This window comes from Pygoscelis adeliae, unplaced genomic scaffold (genome assembly GCF_000699105.1).
Source record: "Pygoscelis adeliae isolate BGI_AS28 unplaced genomic scaffold, ASM69910v1 Scaffold361, whole genome shotgun sequence".
NCBI lineage: Eukaryota > Metazoa > Chordata > Aves > Sphenisciformes > Spheniscidae > Pygoscelis > Pygoscelis adeliae.
In genome coordinates this window covers 1,166,536-1,181,418 of record NW_008824187.1, presented here as the reverse complement: position 1 = coordinate 1,181,418, position 14,883 = coordinate 1,166,536, and the positions used below count along the sequence as shown (strand labels likewise).

The following is a 14,883-nucleotide window of genomic DNA, read 5'->3' as shown; positions in this document are numbered from 1 at the left end:
CCCGCCGCCCCCCCCCCCCCCCCCCCCAGGTGGGATGGGGGAGAGAATCGGAAAAGCACAATATCTCCAACCTCGGAGATATTCAGAAGACGACTGGGCATGGTCCTGAGCAACCTGCTCTAGTTGATCTTGCTTTGAGCAGGGGTTTGGACTAAGCGATCTCTGGAGGTCCCTTTCAACCTCAACTATTCTGGAAAGCTGCCTGGCGGAAAAGGACCTGGGGGTGTTGGTCGACAGCCGGCTGAACATGAGCCGGCAGTGTGCCCAGGCGGCTAAGAAGGCCAACGGCATCCTGGCCTGTATCAGAAATAGTGTGGCCAGCAGGAGCAGGGAAGTGATAGTGCCCCTGTACTCAGCACTGGTGCGGCCGCACCTCGAATACTGTGTTCAGTTTTGGGCCCCTCACTACAAGAAGGATGTTGAGATGTTGGAACGTGTCCAGAGATGGGCAACGAGGCTGGTGAGGGGTCTGGAGAACAAGTCTGATGAGGAGCGGCTGAGGGAACTGGGGTTGTTTAGCCTGGAGAAAAGGAGGCTGAGGGGAGACCTCATCGCTCTCTACAACTACCTGAAAGGAGGTTGTAGCGAGGTGGGGGTCGGTCCCTTCTGCCAAGTAACTGGCGATAGGACGAGAGGAAATGGCCTCAAGTTGCGCCAGGGGAGGTTTAGATTGGATGTGAGGAAAAATGTCTTTACTGAAAGAGTGGTTAAACATTGGAACAGGCTGCCCAGGGAAGTGGTTGAGTCCCCATCCCTGGAGGTATTTAAAAGACGGGTAGATGAGGCGCTTAGGGACATGGTTTAGTGGGCATGGTGGTGTTGGGTTGACGGTTGGACTCGATGATCTTGGAGGTCTCTTCCAACCTTAATGATTCTATGATTCTATAAGTAGTATTCTTGAAGACTATACTCTGCTCTCTTCTGCATTCCCTTCCACTTTTAGAGGGTATAAAAAGAATACTTCCATGGCTAGAAAAGCCTTACGAATCCACAGCATGTTGTTCTCTATATCCTTCAACTTCAATATGTACTAGAGATTAGTTCGTATCTATAAAAAGAACTACAGCTGTCTGTGCTCGTCTACTTACAAGAGAGTTGAAAAGCATACATTAATTAGGGAGTATTTGTTTGGGAGCACTTCAAAACTCTTGTGTGTACTCCCTGTGTAACTAACAGCTTTGCCTTCCCTTCACCTCTACTGAGACTATAAAAATCATTCAGGGGACAGCCTATAAAATTCATTTCACCTGAATATCTCTCCAGGTGATTCACACTGTAACCCCAGCGGCATTTGGAATAAATCATTATTAGTTCATATTTCATCTCATCTTAGCAGCTTTATTTGTGTCCTGTATCCTCTACTTGGCAGCCATTCTTTCCGCTTTGCTGTCTCTTTACACCCTTTAACACAGATGACTGATTGGATTAAAATAATTTAGGACTGAGATGATTCATGTTTCAGTTAAAGTCAACTGTACAGCCTGTTCTGCACTGGAGAGACCACCTGTAGTTTACCATGCACTTGGGTATGTTCCAGTGACTTGGAGGTGTGAAAGGACTAAGGCAAAACTGAGACGCTTCCCTTTGGCCTTTTGTGCAACAGCAGCTGTTCACAGAGCAGCCTGCTGGCAAAGGCAATAGCAAGCTGTGTTGTGAGTTAACAGACAAGCTCTTCACCTCCACGGGCTCGAGCTCAAATTCAGACTTGGGTTACAAGTGAAAATGTTTGGTCTGATCATCCAAGCAATTCTGCAGAACTGCTGAGCAATTGGTCACTATTGGTGGTCTTGCAAAGAAGGTGCCAAGAACCGGTGTAACAAAAGGCTGTTGCAAGTCAAGATTGAAGTACGGCATAGGCAGCAGTCACAAGTTGCCAATATCTTTCCAATTTTCACATACTGCCAGCGATCTTAATCCCTATGTTTTGCAGGTTACAGCCTCATTTTCCATACTTTTGGAAACTGTTTCACATCCACCACTGGACTAAAAAGTGTCATCATAGCATGTGACATTGAGTAAATTTTCACACATTCTCAGGTAAGACAGAGTAGCAAAAAGTATTTTTCTTGAAGTCATATACAAAACCAACAGCAAGCTTGACAGTCAGAAAAAACCAGAGGCACCTCCAATGCTTTTTGGGTGTTTCTGCAGCTCTTCAGGGCATAACGTCGGTAAGTAAGTCGCATGTGTTCCCGTTTTCCTCAGTGTGACTGGTGCCATTTTTTACTTAGGCCATTCCAAGAAGTGCTGCAATGTGGCCCTCATCTTTCTCTGATCCCTCAGTGAAAGTTATTGCCATCTTAGTAACTCAGACAGGGCATCTGTCTGTCTCTGCTTCTGAACCACTATTTACACAGGGCTTTATTGAGAGAGGGCCCTTATCTGCAAAGCGATGTTAGTATCAGACAATGGCATTGCAGTGGCTGAGCAACAGGTATCTCAGTTCAAACACTTGTGCTTGTAGTCTTGCAGTTGTTAATGTCACAGGAATGTGAGGAGTCCCATGTTATAAAGGGGTTTATATAAAAGCAGTCTTAAAACAAAGAAATAAACTATTAGTACTGTCATTCCTAGCAACCCTAGACATGGGCCACAATCCCATACACTAAACGTTTCATGTCGAACAAAAAGATTACTATACCTTCCTCACCCCATCAAATTTACAGCCTAAATGCTCATTTTCAAACTCATGCAAAGTTCACAGTTGTCAAGATTTACAAGTTGTCCTATTAACATCCCTTCTAAGGACAGTAGACTGAGTAGATCATCAGTGTAAGCTTAATAAAGCCAGAAAAGTTTCTCTAGAGCAAATCTAGCCTTAACAGTCTAATATAAAGCACAAACATTAGTAAGAATATTTTTGTTGTAGGAAAATACTTGCAACCTGATCAGCAGTCCTGGCAGCAGTCCTGGCAGCAGCAGCTCCAGGGTTCTGCTGGAGACACAGCACAGGAATTCTATGTACCTGGCTCGCAGAGCAAAGCAAATGCTGCAAAAGTCACGTCAGCGTAGGAAAATGCTAGTACATTTTCCAAACAGTGATATCACCTCACTGTGTATAGAGATGTCAGGATCTCGTGATATTAGACTACAAAGCTGGCCTCATGGTGGTTGGTTGGCATGTTACCTACAAACACTTTTTGGCAATGAAATTGGCTCTCAAGATTAAGATTCACCTGAAACTGGGAGTAAATAGTAGGAGCAGTGGCTGGGAAGAATGGAAAGGAATTCATCCCTCCTTACAGTGAACTTTTCCTCCCTACTCTTCTGTTTTGTTTTGGTTTTTTTCTTTTTTAAACTTACACAAACAGCAGTATTGATGCAGATTTAGTACCAAAGATTTTTTTGATCACTTTCAGGAAAATTTTAACCAACCCTTGCCAAGGAGACTTTATGTGGGAGAACCTTTTTAAGACCCACTTTCATTTGGGCTACTACAATACATACTCAGTCATAATCCATCAGATCTATGACCGAGAAGCACGGAAATTCACAGCCAAAATGGCCTAAGTAGGTCTTCTGATGCTGACTGTAACTTGAAAGATAAGTAGAATTTGTAGAAACGCCCTTTTTAACTTAGAATCATAGAATCATATAATAGTTTGGGTTGGAAAGGACCTTTAAAGGTCATTTAGTCCAACACCCCTGCCGTGGGCTTGAGTCAAGTCTCAGGTAAGCTGCAGAGCAGAGTGAGCTGCAGCTCAGGTTAAACTGTCTGAGCACACAAACACAGACATAACCTGAAAGTAAAGCTCATCATGTGCCTCTCAGTCCATTATTGTTTGGTGTTTTCATGTATGGAGTCACATGTGATTTTCTAATATTACGGTTTGTCCTGGGGGCAGTTATCTCCTACATTAGTAATGGGAAATTTTATGATAGCACAGTTGCAGTGTATGTTGCATTATATGAATCTGTGGTTCTTTCTCCCCAGAAAGAATCTGCTCTCAGTATTATCATCCAACTTCAGCATTCTAGCTTTTTATGAATAATTAGCTTCAGCCACTAAAAAAATGAACATGACACATATGTGAAAAAGTTGCTAAGGGGAACTTTTGAGAACCATGTTTTACCCACAATGTAAAAACAAAGCCATTATTCATTTCCCTCAACATTTAGACTTCACTGCAACTTCCACATGTGTACAAGAAGATGGTTCAGAAACAGACACAAAAATCTGAGACTACACCATTGGACAGCACAAGCTCTCCCATGTGAAGTTTCATAAAGGACATTTCCTGAATAGGCCGTGCGACACTTAGGGGCATACTTACAATTGCTGTATGTTTTCCACTGACTGGAAAAATAGAATGGAAAATCCATACCCTTCCACAGTGCCATGCCTGAACGGTCACACAGAAAGTGACTGTACCTCTAATGTAACAGCATTTCCTTCAAAAGCCCCAGTACTTTAAAAATGTATTACATATGCCCAGATGCACCCTTTGGATTGGTATAATTGATTTCTATAAAGTTTTTCAGATGCCTAAAGTTAATCATGTGCATAAACATTTACACAACCCCTCAGGACACACAACTGAAATGAAGGAGTTAAAAGTATGCTAGGTCAGTACTAAAAGTTACTGAATTTTAAAAATATTTTTCCAGTCTACTATTTGCTGCTAACTCCATGGAACTGTACCTTAATAAATCTCTTAAGTTTCACTTTTTTAAAGCCAAGGTTAATGCTGATAGATGAGCTGGGCTGCAAACTGTATTGTTATTAGGCCTACTGTGATTTGATGTAGAAAGCAGTACTTTGGTACAGCAAACCTTACAAAGAGGAGGAAGAACAGTCCTGAGAAAATGCACAAAAGTTGGAATCAGAAGTTCAAGATTCTGTTTTTGCTTTTTTCCATGTTTTCTGTGTGACCTTGGGAAAATTTTCATATCTCAGCATTTCTACCTGTAAAATAGATATAATATGCTCTTCATCATCATGAGGCTACTCTCAACTAGCTTTTGCAGTTTGTTCCAAGATTCACAACTGGAAATATCATTTCTTTTTTCCACTCTTCACGTTTTCTTCCTTTACTGTACAGTTATCAAAAAGTCTAAACTATACTATTACATATGAAAGTCAGAGACTGTTACTGAAGTGGATAAGGGAAGCATAATAATTCATTTTCTCAACAGGAGTTATTCAACAGAAATAATTTACAGATGCCCACCAAGCTGACTTCAGTTATCATTTACAGGTATATTTTACTTTGTAACATGAATCAAGTAGAATCAAGCATTTTAATGGTAAAATGTAACTCATAAAAACATGTATCATGCAATTGTGTACACTCTTTGATCAAAGCGCCCGATAGGTAATAATGTATTCCCTTGAGGAAGCTGAATATTAAAAATCACTGGATCAAATTTTGCTCTATTGTACCTAAGCAAAAAGAAAAACTATCTGTGAAGAAGGTGCTGAAACAGATCTATGGGGAGAAGCAACTAATTAACAGGAGATGATTTAAGAGAGGGATCCTTGAAAGAGGGCTGAGGCCTCATAGGTAAGGTTTGTCCCTTGAAGTCAGCAAAGTCCAACAAACAGTAGAAACATTTTTAGGTTTTTCTGCTCTATTAATGGGGCAAAAATTGTCAATGGAAGAAGGGAGTCATTGACCAGCAGTGTCATCCAGGAAATAAGGGCAACATTAACAGGATGAAGCACTACAAAATCAAACCAACAAGATTTTCACAACCTTCCCTGGATATTGCCTAGAATGAAAATCAGAGAAAACTGCATAGTGGAGCCTGCTCTGAACATCAGATAGTTGTTTCTGTCCTGTCCAGACATGAGCTACCCTTTTCAAGGCCAACTTCTACTTTCATGCACAAAAGAGCTCCATTAATGTAAAAGGATTTAAAGTAGGGCAATTCATCAAAGTTTGAACTCCAACAAATGTTAAGAATACAGTGAGGCTCAGCCATAAAAGGAAGGAATGAAGGAAAGAATAAGACTATATTCTTAAAAACTTACAGAATCATTTCTAGTGCCTGGAGCATATGGTTGCTATCACAGAGTGCTGGATTCTCTAAGGTAACTGCCCAGTGCTGAGCTGTGACTTCGAGGAAATCAGTTCTCCATCAGACTGTGAGTAGTATTAATACACACTAGACTGGTCATAGTTGTAAACACATAACCAGAGAACAGAATATACCTCAATGTTTTGGCTAATACCTCTCCCCTTATTTGTCTATATTAGACATGCTATGCAAATTCACTTTAAAAAACAGACAAAAATAAGACAGGTTTAAAAACAAACCAAGAAAAATTGTTTTTCTCTTTTTTAACCAAAAGTTTCAGATCTGAATTTAGAAGTTCTTTCCCAGTGCCACCGCTCACCTTCATCCTGTCATGCAGACTGCAGAGAGCCTGCTCAGCTCAGTCCACATCTCCTAGAGATTCTTCTCATTTTCCCTAGTCCCAGCAGAGTGACCAGTCAACTCTTTGCTAGCTAATCCACAGGGCCAGAGGGCAGGCCTTCGCTTACCCTTTCCAAGGACCTGGCATGAAATAGCTGTTTCTCACCTCACTTCTCTTTGTAATCCTGATCTCTTGAGTGCCCGTAAACTCAGGTCTCAGCTCCCTTCTACCGGGCAGATCCTGCGGTCAAGCATTCCTTGTCACTCACCCCAGAGACAGTCCTGGAGCAGTCCAGCCTTCAAGCCCTCCAGGGTCTTGCCTCCCAGCAGTGTCACCATCCTCTTCTAGTTCTCACTAGTTCATACTTCTAGTACCCCTTTCCAAGCAGTCCCCAATGCCCTCAGGTGCCGAAGCCAGCATTAACTAAACACAGCCCCCTCCTGGTTTTTAAAGAAACCACATATGCTTCCACCTTAGCATGTAAATAGATGGAATCTGAGTTTATAATAATCCTCCAACTGTTATTTAAAAATATGAATCCTTTTGATGCTGCTGTCCTCAGCTGAAGTCTCTGACTAACAGAAGCACGTAGCAGAACCCTTAATGTGTACTGACACATCTTATTCGAAGTGCTGTTTTCTAGATGGACTGGTTAAAACTCACTTTCTGCTGCTGCTCAGTGAAGTAAGATGAAAACTTAATCTGATGAAGAACAGAGCTGAGGTAGTAGCATCAGGAAGCTCAGTGGTTGGTCGCATTCACTGCATAGATTCCTTCTGAAAATCATTCCTCTGAAAAAGACAAAAACACACCAATCTTTCAGGCCCCGAATCATTATGTTCAGTCAGATGAGAAATAAGTTTCACGCAGTAAAAGCTGTTCTCTTTGGGCACTGCAGAGACCGTTTATTTCAACTGAAGGAATCAAAAACATGAAAACTCCATGAAACATCATGTGAAACTCCATTTCAATAAATCACATCCATTTTAATTCTTGCTTTACCCCAAATTGTTACGGTAGAGGATGGCCAAAGGCAAAGGAAGCAAAAAAGAAACACAGTTCAGGATACCCGTTAGCACTGCACCAAAATAAAGTGGCTGTAAATAAGCAAGGGAAAATCCTGAAGTGTTGCAAAACACAACAACTTTATACGAAACATGTGTCTTCTCTTTCCTGCTGTAGGCCACTATCAGCAAAGGAACTTAGAGTTACCATCTCGTGTCAGATTTCTCTTTGCTTCTTTCACTGACTCAACCCTCCTTGATTTTTCTCATGTGTAGGAGCCAGACCACAGTGATGTCAGAGACAGGGCTAAGGAGGTCACAGCATGTGTTAGAGGGCTGCATCTGGCAGCTTCCCTTCATTGTGCTGTCTCCTGAAACAGAATGAATCCCCATCACAGCTGAACCTGCTCCATTTTTACTGGGTCACAGCACAAAGGCAATTGCTTATTAGATCAGGTCATGAACATGGCAATAGTGCGAGCTGCCTGAATTCCAGCTTTTAAAAATAAAATTACTGCAGGAGTTTTCAAAATAACACAGCTGACTGTCCAACATCATTGGAAGCCATTTCTGGGAAACCTAGGATTTTGGTTTTAGATAAGATCAGTGCATTTCTTTTGCCAAAAGATGGCCAGGGCCACATGCCTTACCAGAACAGCCATACAGGTAGGAACAGCATGATACCAGTAAGGACTTAGCACATAACGCATTAGCCACATGAGGTGGATCCTGATGGAAACTGGGTTTCAGAAAGATGTAATTTCTCATCCACTTTTTAAGGAGGATTCTCTGAACAGAAAATCATGGCAGTTAAACTACTTCACAGGGATCTCAAATCAGCTCTGAATTTGTCAGGTAAAAATGTTAAAACAAACAAATCAAAAAGTCCCATGGCAATACAGCAACATCCCCTGCTAAGTACTTTGTGTCTTAGCGATTAGTTTCCTACTTGCTTAAGATTTTCACAATACTAGTATTTCTTGCCCAGCTTTGGATCTCTCAGGACTGGAGACAGAGATTTGAAAAAGGATCCTGCTTGTGCAAGGGATATTCAATTGTACTTCAGCAATTGAAACTCTTTGGAAGTCCCAGCCTAAGTACTAATGCAACAGTCCCGGCTATTGCATATTCAGTGCAAATTACACTCAAAATACCAGTTGATTTGACAAGTCAAGAGGACACCATAACGTTTCTGTTTCAACGTGTGATTAACTTGTAGGCACCTGTCTTTCTCTGCTTCCTCCCTCCAAGAGCTAGTGGCTTGGTTCTACTTAAGAAACGTTGGTTCCAGCAGGATTATTTGACCTCAGTTATAACTTGACTTATTATTTTACTTGATCTCAATTTGCAAGGTCTCATCAAAAGAAAAATGCTGATCACAGAGCACACATTTCACGGAAACTTTCATTCCAGTCCCTCTACAACTAATATCCAGCTTGTAAAGGAAAGGGCTGTGGAACAAAGTAAGATAAATGGAATAAGGAATAAGACATTCCTGTTGACTTGTCTGAGAGTTCTGTTCTTGTTAATTCGTGCATTCCTCTAAACATGGGGGAATTGAATCAGGTTACTTATATAACAGGATCCTGAATTTGTATCCCACTTGTCCTCCCCTAGGCCACTGAAACTCAGTTGGAAAGCTTGGCTGACCCTAAACAAACTTTTTATTATTGAAATTGCCAATAAAGCTACATATTAAATTCATTTGTTTAGTTTACTTATTGTGACTGAACGGAGGTAGTCAAGAACATTTTTTTGACACGGTGTGCCTTTCTCTGCTGATCCTTCATTCTGCTGACTGCATGAAAACACTGTGCAAGTGCAAATTGCATAGACAATTTGTCAGTTCCCGTCTTACATGAGTGGTACATTTCGCATCTGACCATCAAGACATGCCTGATCTTTCTTCCTCTCAACTGAGAAACAACCTTCCTACACACCTTTCAAACAGGAAAAAAATTACCACTTGGGAGAATCAAGCTAAGTCAGCTAGCACACTCCTTCAGCCTGCCCTTCTTGCTTTGAGTTCAGTTCCTCCCTTATTCCCAGCACAACTGAAAACACTAAGAAAGGAATGGAAGAATGTGTGAATGAAAACCGAGACGACTTTGGTTAAATCATTATTAAATAGCCAAGTCCTCATCTGAAGCAGTTCTGTCACTGTATTTTGTAGGAGCATTTGGCTACAGTCTCCTAACTGATGCTGAGTAGCAAATGTTTGCTTTTGCACAGAGTCTCTTGTGTAGATTTATGTAACTGGCAGGACAGACTGCTAGCATAAATGTTTTAAATGAAAACTGTTGTGCTTAGGTTTCAGTCTAGTTTGTTCTATTTCCCTTTTAACAGACATACTGCTACAATAACAGCTTACTCCAGGTTATCTGTTGAGGTGGTGGTGTTAAACAAAATTACTTTATGCCTGAAGGGCCAGGAAAAATTCTGTGGGATGTTTAAAGGTGGGGCACCGAGATGCCACCCTTTTTGAAAAAAAACATATACCAGCAGTCATTCTCCAGTGGCTGCCAAGTTTATTTTAAAATCATTATCTTTACCTGCAACTACAAAGTGGCCAAAGCATTACTTGTAGGCCACTGTGAGAAAAGCCGCTGAGCCAGTTCACATGTTCTATTTACAGTTAAATGAAAAATTCTCAGAAAAGATGGGTCATTTTGCTCCTCCTTTACTGCTTTGACGCAGTGAATGTATCAGCAGCAGAGCAAAATATTTGTTACTTCTGGTTTGTTAAAGTAGGTGAGCTGGGCAGTCTTTCTTCATTTGGATAATCCAAAGGTCATATATCCCTTTGTAAATACCTCTTTTAAAAGGCGCTGGGAACATATATTTTAATGTTCACACAATTTTTTAGTGCTCAAGGAAAAGTGGTGCTTGAGTTAAGCCCTTATTTGGAAGAGCCAACTGGCTCACAGTTTTCTCAGCTAAGTTTATCCTGGTCTTCAGATGTCACAATTAAAATCGTTCCAATAAATCAACAGGCTCAACTGAACAAATCACCAGATCACGGCACCAAGTAATCAGACTGAACAAGACTGATGCTCATCTAACACTACTTTGTGGTAAGTATCAAAGATAATCAGTTCTGAGCCAGAGTATGGCATTAACTCCCTCTGTGACCTTGACAATTCAATTTACTGCAGTGCCCAAGTTTATCTGTAAATGGGCATATCATTTACTCTGCAAGGCAAAATTAGGAAGGTTTTGCATAAAGGTTGCAAAATGTAACCTTTTTTCCATACTCAGAGGATTAGCAGTGCCTGTTTTAAGAAAGATGCAATGATGGATTAATCAGCCTTCAACTGAGAGATGCAGAGATATTGAGTGAAACAGGTGGGAAGAGATTCACAATACCTTTCCCTTCATACAAATAGCATGCATTTACAACTGAATACTTGCAGTTGAACAGTGAGCTAGAATTAAGAGGCCAACATTTATTTAGAAAAACAAACTGAAAATAGATAAAGTTTAAACTTAAAGAGAATTCCAGCATTTCTTCTGTCTACAATCGGAGCACAAGATTTGTGGATATTGTGTAGTCAACACTGACATTTTGAGGCTGGATTGGCCCCAAGTATGAAAGCAGCCTGGGTTATGAGCCAAGCTGCATTGCTGGGGTTCATCCTGCTGACAGCCCATCTTGAATTACCCACTGCCATAACTCCATTTTTACTCTGTACTAGGAATGTTATGCTAATAATGTAGCTCAGGGAAATGACAGGAACAGTCCAAGGAGGTTACCATAGGGACAGCCTTCTTTTTTATGTTTGAGCAAAACTCTAGAGTTGCAATTCACAATGTTTTATTGAACTCTATGTAACAGCTTGACGTTTTGATTGTTCTGTTTGCTTACTTGCTTGTTTGCTCTTGTATGTGGGCAACATTAGGAACTTTGCAAAACTGGTAAGGTAAGACTGAAAATAGGAATGACGAATCTCTGTCTTACAAGGGTAAAATTACCAAAGTAGAGTCACTCTAAAAATACGGATCTCATCTGAGTTGTGCTTGCTACATTTTCCTAAGATTTTCTGTAGAATTTCTGAAAAATAAAATAATTTTGAAGATCCAAAATATTAGATTCCTTTGATAGCTTTTTTTGCCAATGCCAGAAATTAAGCTACAATCTCACGTGAATCAGACTGTTAATTGGACACACCTATAGTCCTAATTTTAAAGAAATTCCTTCCAGTCTTTTATCAGAAGGGAAGTGAAAATTGTGAGTTGTTTTGCAAATTGCTTATTAATTCACTAACGACGGAACAGATCACTGAATCTCCCGCCCCTTACGTAGCATGTGCAAAGGACAGTGAAAGTCAGAACTGCTAAGCAATAAGCAATCACAAATGGAAAGGCCTCATTTACTGGAGCTGTGATAGTTTGGGTAAATGACAGTGCAAACGCACCCCAGATCTGCACTCCTCTAAAAGTTAGCACTTGTGTCTGAACAGTCACATCAAAGTCACCATAGAGAAATAACACCTACACAGCCCATCAAAACCAAAGGTAATATCTTATTATTGGTTGTAATCAAGTAGAGGCTCCCAGAAAGCCACACTCGTCACTAGTTTATTTCTGAACTCAGAACTGTAACCCCTTCAGCTGGGCAGGGAATGAGATCAGACATCAAAAGCATTATCCCAGGAGAAAGGACATCCATATTTTGTGCTGCAGTGTACTTACTTTACACGCTAATTTTCCTAACACCGTCGTTGGTGAGGAACCGCTCAGTAGCTGAGGAGGCCAGCCTTGTTTTGCAACAATCATTCTTTTACGTTTCCATCCGTGATGGTTGTACCTTCAGTTTACAGTTACTGCAACTAAACTGTGCAGACAGCTTACCAAAATGCCTCATAACCCTAAGGAAATCATATTGCAGAAATATATGAAAAATGAGGGGCTTATTTACGAGGGAAACAATCTTTCTGTGACTGATCTGAGGCTGAACAGTTGGGGAGATCAGATTGTGATTAGAAGAAAGGACAAAAAAATTGGAGAAAGACTTGTGGAAAACCCAGAATTAGCCCTTGACAGAACTATCTGAATTTCCCAAGCAAGGAAATTGCCCAGGCTGGAATGAAACTCATGGGTCAAAAGCAAATCACACTGAGTGAGTCACAGAGAAAAATGGACAGCTAATCTACCAGTAAGCTAGTTTCCAGAAAGCAAACAGGACTGTTTGCACAGGGTGGCCTGGCCAGAGTAGTCTCAGTCTCCAGCTTTCCATACTAAGTGGTGATCCTGAAGGTGTTTCACAGAACTATTCCAAGGCAGGAATAGGTAGGTCAGCAATATATTTTTGAAATGTTATTTAAAATGCAAGTTTAATACTGTCACTAGTGCCTGCTAGAAAAAGAGAACAGAGGATTTTGTCCCTCCAAAAGACAGGCACAAGTTTCTGGGAACAAGTTTGTAGGCTCTTTTAGAGAGTGCTGAGCAGGTAGAGCTCTCATACTTTCAAATTCCCTGGCCCTGAGTGACTTAACGAGCAACACAAAAGCTAGTGGATACCACCCTGTTTCAAACAAAAACAAATTCTGAAGGAAAACTGAACCACCACTTATCAGAACAGGATTATGGGCCAATCTGCAGTCATCCTTGCTGATGTGTTTACCAGGGAGCAGAAAATCAGGTTGCTAAAAGCCTTGTAAAGGTTCAGGTATAAGCCCTTAAATCTAAATAGGATTTTTTCTATCAATCACATGTAGAACGGAATAATCTAACAGATCATCACCCTTTTCATAATAAAATAAACATAATTTCCCTCCATCTGGATCATGTTTTCCAGCCTAAGTCATCAGTTATGCTACTTTACAAGGCTTGCTCATCTGCAGAAGAACTACTTGTGGTCATTTTGCAGCTTTTGTTACGTAAAGAGGGCACCTAAGAGACAGCAGAGTCGATGAGGAATTCAAAGGATGACAAAGAGCTACAGCTAACGTCAAGAATAAAGCATGTATTTTCATCCTGATATTCATTAACACAGATCCCACTGCAAAAAGCCTCTGACAATCAAAATTCCTACCCCTTACACATGCTACTGAGGGTCTGAGGAGGGTTTTAAATGCACATGCATCTATCATATGATTAAAATAGTACAGAGCATGCAGAAGTGCCTAGCCGCATGCCACAGAAAGTCAAATCAGATTCTGCCCTCATTTATTCCCACCTAATCTTCCTAAAGAGAAGCAAACAGCCTTGATGCAAACAGGGTATGAACTTGTACAAAAGGGAGGCTTACAGCACAGTAAAAGCATTACTCAAAGCTGAAAAATTAAATATCTCTTGAAGTTCTGAAGCTTTCTGGCAGAAAAGGAAAAGATGTTTAGGTCTTTTGTAACACCAACTTCAGGATCAAATAATCACTTACTTGAAAAGTACCTCATTGCACAGCTATCCCCTGCAAATATCCATTATTTTCATTAATTGGTAGATATAAAAGTATCTACCATCATCGGAGTTGGTTAGCATCATCATTTGTAAATAAAGATACACAAAGTTTAAATAAATTTGAGTAAATTTCTTACATTTTACCATACAATTTCATTGCTGCCTCAAGACTAACCTAACAGGCAATAGTTCATAGTTCTGATAACTGTGTAATAAGAAGCAATTCTAAAAAAATACTTCGGTATTTCCACAGCTCGAGGCATCAGTAGCCACAAACAGCCATTTTAAAATCAATGTTCTAATTGCTTTCTTTATTAAAAGACAAATTGAATACACTGCTGTCAGCTTCAACACTTTTTTCCCTAATGAGATGTATAATTTTAGCTATTGAATGAATTTTGGAAAAAGTGATATCTAATACGCTGTTGAAAATTAAGTGATCTGTAAAACTGACTGTGCACAATGCTATGGTATGCTTTTCTTCCTTCCACAGCAGCCATCCCATTATTTTCTGTATTGTCATTATTTAAAAAAAAAAAAAATAGTTGCAGGGATTTTGGTTTTATAATCCATGGTAAAACTGATCTGCTCTATTTGCACATCACCTTAGGTCTGACAAACCTTTCACATAAACTGCATTGTCTTGTAGTAATTATTGATAACTTTAATGCTCCATGAAAAGCAATGTATTCAGGCATTTGACAGGATGCAAAATGTTTCCTTCGGCGACGTAAGCCGGCTTGTCAGTGGAATATTTTTGCCACTGACATTAAGTCACAATCCATATGAATACGAACTTTGGCCAAATGTAAATACAGAAATAATTTAGATCATGATTTCCTGGCCTGGCCCGTACATCCTGCGTATTGGACCGGAAGACCCCACTTAATGTGCATCACAGTCAGTACTTAGGCACGGTGCACATGTGGAATAAAGAGACTTTAGGCTCCATAAGACGAGAAATACTAAACCCCAACTGCAGTTCTTTTAAGCAGGCTAGAGCTGTGCTGAGAACGTACTCAAAATGGTTCTTCGGTGTTTCAGCGATGCCGTTGCTGGGTTTATTCCCGCGCACGACCTGTGAGACACTGTCGGACTCTTTCCTTCCGAAGGTTTTGT

The 14,883-nt window shown here is 40.5% G+C and overlaps 1 protein-coding gene across 2 annotated transcripts in view; it reads right to left on the bottom strand.

Annotated features, from left to right (window-relative positions):
• The window catches only part of WAPAL (wings apart-like homolog (Drosophila)), a 159,698-nt gene extending 152,560 nt beyond the window's left edge, over window positions 1-7,138 (bottom strand). Inside the window, exon 1 of one of the 2 annotated variants that reach the window (XM_009334640.1) lies at window positions 7,025-7,138. The gene's annotated coding sequence lies outside the window, so the exon portion shown is untranslated. The remainder of the gene's footprint in view (window positions 1-7,024) is intronic. The other variant, XM_009334642.1, reaches the window with a different exon arrangement.
• Window positions 7,139-14,883: the final 7,745 nt, after the last annotated feature.